The sequence below is a fragment of the Bombus affinis genome, chromosome 12 (genome assembly GCF_024516045.1).
Source record: "Bombus affinis isolate iyBomAffi1 chromosome 12, iyBomAffi1.2, whole genome shotgun sequence".
NCBI classification, from domain to species: Eukaryota; Metazoa; Arthropoda; class Insecta; order Hymenoptera; family Apidae; genus Bombus; species Bombus affinis.
Window position 1 is genome coordinate 2,981,563 of NC_066355.1, and position 13,063 is coordinate 2,994,625.

At 41.4% G+C, this 13,063-nt stretch overlaps 1 protein-coding gene across 3 annotated transcripts in view; it reads left to right on the top strand.

Annotated features, from left to right (window-relative positions):
- The first annotated feature begins 716 nt into the window (after nt 1-716).
- Nucleotides 717-13,063, top strand: part of LOC126922462 (POU domain, class 6, transcription factor 1) — a 210,940-nt gene continuing 198,593 nt past the window's right edge. For 2 of the 3 annotated variants that reach the window (XM_050735013.1, XM_050735015.1), the window contains exon 1: nt 717-2,619. The gene's annotated coding sequence lies outside the window, so the exon portion shown is untranslated. The remainder of the gene's footprint in view (nt 2,620-13,063) is intronic. The other variant, XM_050735014.1, reaches the window with a different exon arrangement.

Sequence of the window (13,063 nt, forward strand, 5' to 3'; positions counted from 1 at the left end):
CACCGCAAATACCCCCTTCTTCCTCGCCATCCCAATTCTCACGAATCTAACAGAACTACCATCCAGCATCCGCTTGCGGAATAACTCATCTCCTATAAATCTGTAAGAAAAACCAGAAGGACCGTCCTAGAAACCAACCGAGTGCCACCCATCGATTTTCAATCCGCTATCTCTGATCGTCCATTTTACAAGAACTAGCCGCCTCTGAAGAAAAAATTTGCCGATCTGTCCATCGGATGAGCGCTTAAAATCACATCGTTAGGAGGCTGGTGTCAACCGGTGGTGTCCCTTCCGCGCAGAAGACCGGTGGGTGTCGTGAGATCGGTCCTTGGTGGCAATCGCTCCTCCCGGGCATCCCCGGTCGAAGTACTCTTCAGCCCCGTCGGGCTGATTTGCATCACGGTTACGAGCTCGTTCGGGCTCGTGGTGGTTATATTACAGAGCGAGGGAGAGAGGGCCAGGATGTGGAAAAAGGGGGACAGACGACGCGCGGGTCCCTCTCGCGCGCCGCGTTCCACCCCCAAAGCAGCCTCGCTGGAGGCAGCTCGGACACTCATAACAATCATAACAACGGGATCCTCGCGAGTAACTCGCGGACCACCTCCGCGCATCGGTACCGCCCCCAGGACCGCCTCCATTGCCCCTTCCTGCTGAAACGAGCATTGGCTGGCGGCTAGGCGGGAGAGAAGCCACGGCGGGTTGCCTTCCCTCGACTCAACAGCGGGGCCACTACGCAGCCAGACTGCGGACCGTCAGGATTCAGGTCCAAGTTTTCGCGCCGAGCTTCGACCGCGCAACGTGCACACCACGCTGCCAGCGACACGAGGACCGAGCCAACGTGATCTAGAACGAGCAGTCCAAACAACGATCGATCATCTTGGATCACCGATCTTGGGATTCGTTAAAGAGTGCGTCGAGTCTGATCGATCCTGTTCTACGAGGGGTTCGATCCGAGTCCACAGTGAAAAGGATACAGGAGCGAGGAATAGAAACCTTCCTGGACCTCATCGGACGGGATGTGAAAGATAGAGGAACGACTTTGAGTGGAGAAAGTTTGTGAAATACGCCGGTGGTAGGCGAGTGTGTGAGTTCGAAAGTGATCAGGGAATCATAGCGCAGAGGTGCGTGCGCCGTTCAGTCGGCACGTGGACGCACCAAAGGAACACATTATATATAGACATATCGCGAATCCTGACTATTCGTCGACTGTTACGGTTGTGGTGAATTTATTGAAACCGGTGACGCGTTCTAAACGCAGTGGAATAAGTGTCCATCGCCAGCCGTCTAACCACTACGTGCAGAAACTACTGTGCGTTGTCGCGATCGATTAGCTGACCCGTGGCTTCATTAAGCCGGATCTCTACGGACACTGCTAGCGTGGACGTTCTTCGAGTGACTTATTTTAGACCTAGTGAACTTCGTTCAGTGAATTTATAGCGGACCCAGGCTTTACACGTATGATCGAAGACTGTCGAAAATATATTATCAAGAGAGCCACGTGCGGGAGGCACTAAACGTGGCAGGTGCTACGGACAGGTGGCTCGAGTTAATTGCACGGCAATAAACGTAGACATTCTGCGAAAGATTGATCAACGGGCAAACTCTGAAACGTCCGTGTGTTGTACGTGTCTAGAGTGTATCCAAGGAAGGAGCCGCGTATCATTACGTTTTCTAACGACTACGCGTCGCACTGGCGATGCAGTAATAAAACTGACGACGACACAAGGACTCAGACTCTAACAAACTCCTAATTATCGCCGCGGGTAATTGCGACACGCACGTGACTGCCGTTGTGTTCTTCGACGTGGAATCGCGCGCGATAAGCACGGTCGCCGCACACCGTCTGACAAATAGAATAATTAAAATCACATTAAAGGAACGCTCGTCCGCGCACTTTGTGCTCGTTCCATCTTTGTGTTACATGATCATCTTCGAAGGGAACTGACTTACAAACCTCACAACGTTTTTCACTTAAGAATCATTACAAGACGATTGCGATTGTTTCAGTAAAGTAGAAGACGTTTGAGTTTTCAATCGAGTTTCTGATAAAAAGAAAAAAAAAAAATAGTTCTGTAATAAACCAAAGGTGGTACTTCTGAAATAGCATTCCTTCCGGGTTAGCTGGAAAGATCGACGAATCGAGTCGACGTATTATCGGGCTGTGAGCTATTAACTGTTTGCTTCTTAATCGCTCCTAATTACTCACAATTACCCGGCGTAATTAAGTAGGCTGATGTCACCGGCGGTCGATGTATTTGTGAATCGTTTGTCCGTCGACGTCGGTCCACCGTCGCCATCCGGACTGTTATCTGTCGTAGCTGGTCGTTGGAAAATTACCAGAGGATCGTGAAAAAAAAAGAGGAAGCGACGAAAAGGTTCTCTCAAGGAAAGTCATCGATCGAATCAGAAAGCCGGAGGAATTGCGGTCGAATCCGTTGGTGTTCCAGCCGAGGGAAATTTTATTCAGAGACGATAAAATTCGTCAGACTGGGGAAGCGCGGTAAGAAGATTTTCAGTTCGCTCGAGCAGGTGGCATCGAGGTGAATAAATAGAACCAATCAGTCGAGAGAATCTACGTCAGGACGACGTCCCACGTACAACAATCACAGGTCGTCTCAGGTGAGTGTCAGTCATAACTCTTACTCGTCGATATTAAAATAGGAAATTTAGAAAAATAACATAAATGATAAATCCACTTAGAAGATAGAATAAAAATCGATTCTGTTCTACAAGTCATAAAGGTAGTTTAATACTTGTCGTTAAATATAGATAAGTTTCATAAAAAATTTATCATTTCATCAGGGAACATCGGTTGGTAGAACACGAAAGTATCTCAATGTTATTTATGTCCCGATAAAAAGAGGTTAACAGGAATTTTCGATCTCAGATAAAACGTCTAATTTTACGGATAACGTTATATTACACATCAAGATGAAAAGATTAAATATCAATGTGAAGCGTATCTAATAGAAAAACCCTATAATCGTAGTAATTGGTAGTAGTCGAAAAGAAAAGGGCACATATATTTCCATCAAAATTTGGTTCAGTCGATCCAGCCGTGTATTTATATCTGGCCAGGCAATTGCGAGGCTCGCGAGCGATAATCGTTGCTCCGATAGCATGAAGTTAATCTCTGTAATTAAGAAAGTTACTCGGGGGCCCGGCCACGCGGGAATGTTGCTAGCGAGAGATTGAAACCGGCGTTGGGTTCTGCACGGTTCGCCCGAAGCCGGTGATAATTCCCCGCGGCTACTTAGCCGCGTTCCAATAATTAGGGTGATAATTATGCGCGATCGCGTACGTGTCTACATCTAATGTGACCTGAAAATGCTAACTGAAGGATCGGAACACCAGCTCCGTATACCAATGCGTATACCAATACACAACAAACTGTGTGCTCCGTTAACCTTCGAATAGTCATTTTGCTCGTGCTGTTCTCGCATTGGTCGTCTTCACAAAAAGACGTATGTAGTACGATTGTAGAAATTGTTGTCAACATTTCTGTGGAAATAGGTTGAGTGTAACTTGTGTACGATATTTGTATCGGAAAGTTCGAGGATGTTTACTGTTTACGAAGATTTTTAAGGATATAACGTAGAAAACATCTTCTTGCGAACAAAACTCTTGTTTCTTGTTATAATCCTGGAATGGATAGTTTAATCATGTTTCTTAGTTGAATGATTTTAGGTATAAAATTTCCTCGTGTTTGTCGTATTATTCAATTTTATCTCCAGACGTTTTGTACGTCTTTTGATCATTGTATAGCAAAAAAGGCAAAAAGAAGTTCTTTATCTGTTTCTTATAATTCATCGTATTATAATTCGTTTCGTCGTTTCAAACAATGTCTTCTTCGTCTACAAGAAAGAAAACTTGAAACATACTTTAAGCACTGTCAAAAACTACAACATTAAAATCCGCAGCAAGTACACCATAAAAATACCCACAGTCGTTATATACTTTAACCAATAGATCACAATCATTTTAAATAAACATCATGTAACCTATTTATATTTTTAAGCATACACTCGATTAGAATAAAATTTTAACCAAATAGAAACGACGAAGAAAAAAGAGAAGTAACGGAAATATGATTCACGAGGTAAATGGCTAGAAGCGTCATCGCGAAATTTTAAACATCCACTGGCGACACTACGCGTACCGCGAGCTCTTCATTACAGCAATTCGATGACTACCCCCACCGCCCTGGCCGACATCCACCCTCCACTGTTAAAAACGAGGCCGGCGAACCGCGGTTTCCATCGAAATCATCGGCGGAATGATGCCGGAGCCGGTGGGTTGCGCGTACGCGCGGTCCGAAGTGCGTGTCGAACACGCATGCACTCGTCATGAATCCAATTAACCCAGCCGCGCATACGCTGCGTGCCAGATATTTTCGATGAAATGACACCGTCAGTGAGACCACGTTGGCCACCGTGGCACACACGGTTTCCACGGACCATGTGATTGGAGAGGTAAACAGGAGCACGTGTTGGCAGCGTGACTACCGAGTGACGCGCGGGGGTTGAGGGGCGGATAGGGAGCGGGTAGGAGGTTGGACGAAGGGTGTGCAGAGTGGTTTGCTGGATGGGAAGGGTGTCGAGGGTAGAAAATCAGTGCGAGCAACCGGAGGGTAGGAGAGTTCTTTGCTTGCCGCCTCGGGACCATGGTGAGTCGCTGAAAGAGGAGGAGAGGGTTGGAGCAGTGGTTGGCTGAGGAAGAGGGAGAACGAGTGAAAGAGAGGGCACCGCTTTGCTTGACGTGGAAAACCAGGAAGGGAATGCGAGGAGAAAGAGGAGGAAAGTGCCGGTTGATGGAGATTCGAAAGCGGAAAATCCCAAAGGAAGCACTCGACTCGCGATATCGTTGGGATAGTAGTTCTCTCCGGCGACTTGGGAAGAAAAACCGACGCTTCTCCTTATCTGCTTTGAAGTACTTCCGATGTATATAGGATGATTCCGTAAGAAAATTGAAAAAGCGGTGTTACAAATTGTTTTATTTAACTCAAGTTTGGGTACACGAAGGGTCTTCTTATTGAACAACGAATCTTTATTAGAAGAAATTTTCCTTGAATGGTTTAACTGATTATTTAGGGTGACAGGAACTTCAGAAACTTTTTACTTCTGAATTATAACAGGGAAAATTCTTCTCTTTGAAAAATAATTTTCATCTAATAGTGCAGATTTCTGAATTTCATCCTTAGAATATATTTCGCAGCACAAGAACCAAAACTATGTTTTGTCAATTAAACAAGGTAAAAACAACATAAAATTTCCATAACAAGTTTCCATAAAGTTTCCATAACAAGTACAACATTTATAGAATTGAACATTTACAAGATCTAAGAAAAGGAACATAGAGAAGTAGATATTTAAAAGAAAAGATCCGCGTTCACACGGATCTAAGAAAAAGAGAAAAGCGAAAGTATGAATAAAAGTAAAGCGGGGGATGAGTAATAGAGAGAACGCGGATATTGTCCAGGTCAAGAAAAGTAATCGATGCTTTCCCCTTCTTAAATCCTTGCACATTTCTCCTCGTTCCTCCACGTTTATCCTCTATCTCTGTTCTCCTTTTCCCTCGGCTCGTCAACCCCTGTTTGCAGCCCCATTCAAGCTCCCTTTTAGCCGATTCAACCCCTGCCGACGATCCGGCGCGCGATAACGTTTCGCTCGACAACTTACCCACTTCCAGCTCGCTTTGTATCCTTGCTTCTCTATTTTCCATCCAGCGCCCTCCATCGATTATCGACTCACGAATCATCGCTGCTAAGCAAGTTACGCCACCGTCTTCGAGCGTCAAATGTGAATCGAGTGTTTCTCATCGTTTTCGTGCTCGAACACGATATCGCGTATTAATCGTCGACACATTCACTCTCCCCCTCTCCTTAAATTCGATTAAGCAATTTTCCTTCATTTGGAAAATTGATTTTCTTCGGTTACTCCACCGTCTCGATCGATCTGTTTGTTCCGAATTATTTTGGCAGATATCGTTTCGGTGAAATAATTTAGGATGCTTGAAAATTATTTTAGATATTGGTATTTATAACACCGTGGGATTTAGTTTTTAACGGATGATCGTTATTATTAGCATGGTTTTAAAGGTAAATAAAAGTTCGGATTGATATTCGATCATTAAAATGCGTTGCAATGTTTTATGCAGTTTGTTGAAAATTTAATCTATATTTTAGTGGTTAAATGGATTAACAAATTTAATCGGAAAATTTCTAAACTTCATGAAACTCCTCAGAATAAATCGAATATAAAAAATAGACTATAGCGATTGTATCTTGTATTCAGTAAACAATTTATTATGTTAAGCAATACATTATCTCACCGACGACGTGCAAGAACAATGTTCACGTTTTGCACAAGTGGTTCTTCAAAAAACAAAAATGAATTGTCGGAGGGTGGAAGAGATAAGAAATGAAACCCTTTCGCAGTTCAAACTTTTTTCTTTCTTTTTTCCCTTTGAGGGCAAATCCTTCTCCAAGCAATTGGACGACGTGACGCCCCATAGCGCGAGGCGATGCGTGAGGTGTCATTAATTCTAATAATTCATAAAGAAGCACGCACGTGCGTAACGGGGCGGGCCTGCTCGTCAAGGGACAAGCGTGATGCCACGGCACGAGTGTTTTTGTACGCTCGATGTTCCTAATAGACCTAATTTGCGTGTAAAAGCACTCCTGAGATTTCCGTGCCTCGTCGCCCTATTGAGGACTTCTTCTCGCGCTTGCTGCCAGCACTGAAAGGTCCCTGGCAAGAATTTTAATTCTCCAAAGAATGGACCCATGTTCCGCTCGTATTTTACGTCTGTCTCCTTTTCAACCGAGATGATACTTGATTTATATCTCTCGGGCCCTTGGGTGGTTAGTTTTGACTGGTTGCTCATTTGATTTTGAGAAGATTTTTGTGAAATTCTGTCTTTATTGGTCAGTATTTGATTTTAATTGTTATGGTCTTGAGGTGGATTATTAAACGTGTAGGTGTATTCAATAATGCAACGAGTAGATGAAATCGTAATAGTCAGTTATACTCTAAAATTCAGTATAAGTACAGAGATAGTGTATGGCGGTCGTAATCGTCGCTCGCTCAATGCTACTATGCTGATCGCAGAAAGGATAACAATTCAACTCAACTAGGGAACACGTTCATACATTTTTATTGACGGACTTATTACAAAAAGTTCAAAGTTGCAGTTCTTATGTAATTCCGGTTGAAGATTATTAATAACGGTAATAACATTTTGTCCAGAGTTCGTTTGCCTTTAAACTTTGTAAACCAAAACAACGTTGGTACAATAATATGAGTCTCTCCAGATCCGAATTTTCCGTTGGCTCGTGTGCCGCTATAGTCTCTAGAGCCTTTGAGTATATAATTTTGTCTTAAGGCTCTACTCCGTGTACTTGACGGAAGTTTCTGTGAAATATCTATTATCTTTATGAGATGGGATTTGATAAATTTGATTATTTGGGTCTATAGATTATTTGGCTGCTTAGTTTTGAAATTTTACTCTTTACACTTAACGAAAATCTTTGTAGAATACTGTTTTGTCAGAAATTGTGTTTTATTAGATAGTGTTTGATAAATTTGATTACCTCTATCTCTAGATTTTTTTGTTCACTTTTCCACGCTTCATTCTTCGGACTTAACGATTTTTCTAGAATTTTGTCTTTATTGGTAATGCCGTTTTATTGGATAAGTTATCTGATTGACAAAATTCCTACGCTATTAATACCTTATCGTATCTCATTAATCTTTGTGCTTAACAAAGATTTTTGTAGAGTACTATTTTCATTGAGTAATGTTATTACTCTTTGAATTCGTAAGAGTTTTTTTAGAAAATCTATCTTTGTTGGGAAGGGTGTTTTATTCAGAAAAGTTTTATAAACTTGATTACTCTGAAAATTCCTTACATAATTAATACTTCGTTACCTTGCGTCACATTATAAATAATAATTTCCTGGGTAATGTATGACAAATTCTTCCATTATTAGCACGTTCGTTAATTTACGTCATATTACCATATGAGTTAGTCAAAGATTCTTGTGAAATCCTGCCTTTGCCTGAAATAATAACGTAATGTTTAATACATTTGAATATTTCGTTATATAAAGTCCGTTCGTTAATATATTCGTTATTTTGCGTAATGTGTATGACACGTCAATATTACGTAAGAGAGCATCTTATCATACGATTACGTTTTAATTTTTGGAAAAGATATATTATATATTTGAAGTCTTATCTGCATTTAGTACACTCTTATATTGTATAAAAAGTAGCAAATTATGTTACCTGCATTTAATATACTCTTATATCGTATAGTATATGTACATACATGCATTTAATATACTCTTATATCGTATTATATATGTACATACAATGCTCAGATTTCTTCATGAATGGTTGTAGTAGACATAGTAAATATGTTGACACGCATGTTGATACTATGGAGGAAGAATGATCTTGGTTATTTTATAATATATATATTTGTTACATAAGTTTCTCTTCTTGCTGAAACAATTTGCAACAAGTATAAAATGTATCCTGTGTCGTGTAACTTTAAGAAAAAAGTTTGCAGCATATATTGCAATTTCTATATAATATAGTAAACGCAGTATGTGCAGAACACTCTGTGAGAGCCATTTCATCAACCTAATTATCAAATTTCATGTTCTTCACACTTATCACATATTCGATAAAAATTACTCACAGCCACTTTACTTATTATTTGCTTTACAATTAACGCTATTGACTTAATAAAAAGGAACTAAGAAATTAGTCATCGATTACACGCATTTAATACGACTAGAAATTAATTGAGGATAGTTGAGGCGACGAATCTGGCGATTTTTCGGCTCGATCGAGCGAGAAACGCGAATACTGTTCCGCAACGACGGTTAATCTCGTTGAAGTCGGTCGAAAAAAAAGGGTCCAATGAACCGAGGCAACTCGTCTTTGGGCCAGATGTTAATTCCAACGACTCAGCGTGAGCCGCGAAGGCGGTTTAGTACGTAAATACATCTTCAGCAGGGGGTACCATTATAATGGGCATGTGCGGTTAAAGTTCTATTTGTGGTAATTCGGAGTTTAATGCACTCACGCTCTGATTTAGCCGGCGGGCTGACACTTTTTTTGTCCGGCGCAACCCCAACGACGCTGGCGCCGTAAAACATGAAATATTCTTCCTGCGGCTCCTCTGGATGGTCTCTGCCCGTGCGCCTACGTATATCGTATCATATTTTCCATCCTCCGTGCCAAAATTTGACGCCACATTATGCCAGCGCTCTCTCACTCTCTCTCTCTTTCTCTTTCATCGTCTCCGCCTCTCTTTGGATTATTTTCACTTAAAACCACCGCTGCAAGTTCTCGGATATGTTCCGCCTTTTGATCGACCTCCGCGACCACAGTTGCGAGAATTGGGCTAATTTCTCGGGGGAATGCCGACGATTTACAAATACGAGTGAAATACCAATTTTATATAATTTGCGTAAAACGAACTAACAGATTATGAATTATTCTATGAGTATGTTGTTTTATGATATTGATACGCATAATTTTGGATGTTTGTAGATTCGTTTGAGGTTTAGGGTTTTGTTTTTAATAAACACGATGTTCGTTAAAATAGATTTATGGTAAAGTTCTATCTTGTTCCTAAAATTTCTAATGTTTTGCAACGTCGTATCATCTGTCCCAACCTGTGGACTAAATCTGCCATGAACCTAGCCGTTTATCAAACTTCTTGTTACAACACATTGCATTAAAATTGTAAATTGTGACAAATAGAATTCTTAACATCTTCACTTGCATTCCGAAACTTGTAACGCCTTAAATCGTACCAACTCTCGAATGTCGTGAAATAAAACTTATCTTCAATCAATAACCTTCCTAGTTCACCCTTAATCGCTCTTCGAAATCGTCGTATAAGGTTTCAACTGCCTTTTAAAACGCATAAACGTAGAATTCCTAGCATTTTTACTTTTTTCCTCAAAACTTAGAATACTGCACCACTTTACCGATTCCGGGACACTCCAAAGTAAACCTATCTCCAACGTTACTTATCCATTGAAATTCTTAAATTATATTAATTCATTCGATTCATCCCGAATTCAAGTCATTCAAAGTTTCAACCTTCCTTCGCCTAAATACAGAATCGCCAGCATTTCTGCCCTTTTCTCAAGACTTACATTACTTTAGAATTCGAAAAACTGTCGTAAACTTCAAAGCTTGGGGCAGTCTAAACCTATCTTTAATCGTATCCATCCACCAAACTTTCAACATATCCTATGTCATCTTCCGGAATCGTCTTTTAAAAATTCAACTCTTTCCGAACCGTGTAAACAAAGCAATCATTTGGCGTGGAAGCATCGTGTTTAACCACAAACGTTTCCCGCAAATCCCGTATCTTGGGGCGTCCCGATGTCAATTCGAAGATCCCTTTGGATGGCCAATTTATGGCGAGTCGTGAGATCGAAGATCCGTTGCGTTTACGCACATTCGTCCGGTTGTATGCATCCTCGTCGAGGCGTTCGCACAGTCGCATTAGCAGGCCTGTATTGGGTTTAATCCTTGCGTTTCGTGACTCGGGACAAAGCCCCTCGGATTTCTGACGGAATGGTATCGCACGGAACGACCATTACCTCGGGCGGCACTTAGCCGCCGCGCTTACCTACATACGCGCGTTAAAGATTAATTCGAATCACTCGATACCAACTGGAGACTGCAGGAGAAGGAAACTCGATTCAGTAGCACGTGACTGCTGTGTTCCGATCGAATACGTTGCTATAGTGCTGTTTTCGAGCGTTTAGCGAACAAGTTCGACGATGATATAAGGGACAGAGATCCTTTCATCGCTTTGGGGTTGCGCTTTCGAGTTGCCGGAAGGGCAATCCAGGGACCGAGGGGTTAAACGAGTCGAGTCGGTGAAAGGAATGGAAAGGTTCGAGTTTGAAACGCACTGTGTGAAGTCGCATACTTGATATCTTGCAGATTTGAGTTTGTTGAGCGATATTTGGGTAGAGATCTACTTTTTTAAGAAATGTGACTTTGGAGACGTGTGGCTTTTTTATTTATCGACATTGGTGTTTAGAGAAGATGAAGAAGAAATGTAGAAAATTGTGAACTAGATTGTATTTTGTATAGATTGAGACATCGATTATGTTGGAAGACTCAATGTCAGGAAAAGTTGACAAGAATATTAGATCTACTTACCTACTTTGACATTTTTAAAGTGTAGAAAGGAAGAAATTTAAATATAGCAAGCGGTACATAAATTATTGCACAATAAATTATTTTCTGCAAGTCATAAAGACGCGAAAATATTTGCAAAAGGGAAATTTCTCATCCAATGCAATATTTTTCTAGTCAATTACTCCACTCCACTCCGCACAAAGGGGAGTGCCGAATCTGTAGAAACAAAAAAGGCCTTGCACAAATATCGCAATTGCTTTTGTCAGCCTCGGTCCCACCAAATCATTTCATACACAGGGAAACGCGTTTCAAGCTTCCTTTTTACTCGGCCTCTTTAGCATTATGAACACGGTCAGGCGCCACAAAGCCGCGATTATGCGTTGCCATTAGACCGGTCGATTGATTACGGGATCGTGCAAAAAAAGAGAAAGAGAGAAAGAAAAGAAGCCAGCAAGGACAATGTCGCGATGGGCGGTTGCCAACTGGTCCCGCTGGGATCATTTTATTGGCCGTGTTTCAAGTAGTAGGGTTACCCATACCGGCTTCTTCTACTTTCTCCCTCTCACTTCTCCCCTTGCACCTTTTCTTTTTCTTTTGCCCTTTAGCAGACAGCCTTGTACTTTCATCGAGAAATTCGTGTCCCTTCTTTTTTTCTCGATGGTACAGAGATTTTGGTATTACTCGATTTGCTTCCCGTTGAAGACAACCAGTCTTTTATCAGGAGCATGAGTATCGGTTAATTCTCGTTGACAGGTGCTATGATCGACGAGAGGGGTTGCCTGTTGGAAATAAGAAGACCATTCAGGAAATTTTTATGCTTTATTCGAATATATAGGTGTGCATACTTTTTATATTTTTTACAAATTTTGTGGAATGAAACAAGTAATACTTTGGGCATCCTGTTTGATAAATATTTTTAACGATTATCATGTGACTAGTATATTCTATGAAACTATTTTACGAAATTACGACGCTTCGAATAGTTATCGCACACGTTTGCATATACCCGCAGCTTGGTATTTTGCTTATTTTATATCAAATTACACACAGTTACACCGAAATATATATCTTAGTTTATAATTACATGGCAGAATATTAAATACTTGGAATATTTTTCTGAAGTTGCAAAATTTGACACCATGATAATCATTTGAAGCTTCCACTATAATTTTTTAAATAGAATCTCCATTTCGATTTCTTTTATCCATAATTCTTCTCTAAAACTATAAAATTTTGCACGAAACAATCATTCGAAGGCTCCATACATATAGTTTCGTAGATCAAATTTCCATTCGTATCTCCTTCATTTACGATTCTTTTCCAAAACAGTTCCCAAAATCTTGCACTAAGGTAATCGCTCAAAGTTTATTATAATTTCTTATTAGAGACAACAGACTTCTCTAACATCATGAAACGACGTCATCCCTAAATTCCCAAACCTAATGTTCTCATAGATAGTACCATCCCACAGGCCGAAAGCTGAAACGCGACTGTCAAGTGAAGTGTGATGCGTCTATCAGGAAATCGAAGTCACTCGCGATCATCTGCGAAGAAGCCGGGGTATTTGGTGGCATGCTTGGCCATATGGTGATTACCCGTGGTTATTTATAGCGTTGGTGGGTAAGAACGTCCGACGCGGCTCGTGGAAACGGTCCGCGTTTTCGCTACGAATTGGACCGAGCCTAAAATTCTAAAAGCGCGGCGGTCTACGCGCGCGACTCGCTTCCATAAATCGAGACCCGGATTTTGGGCGATTTACACGCACCTCCGTGCAACGCCTGAAGCCATGGGCTGTCTCTCGTGTGTGTGTGTGTGTGTGTGTGTGTGTGTGTGTGTGTATGTGGGGGTGGGGAAGAGAGAGAGAGAGAGAGAGCAATCTA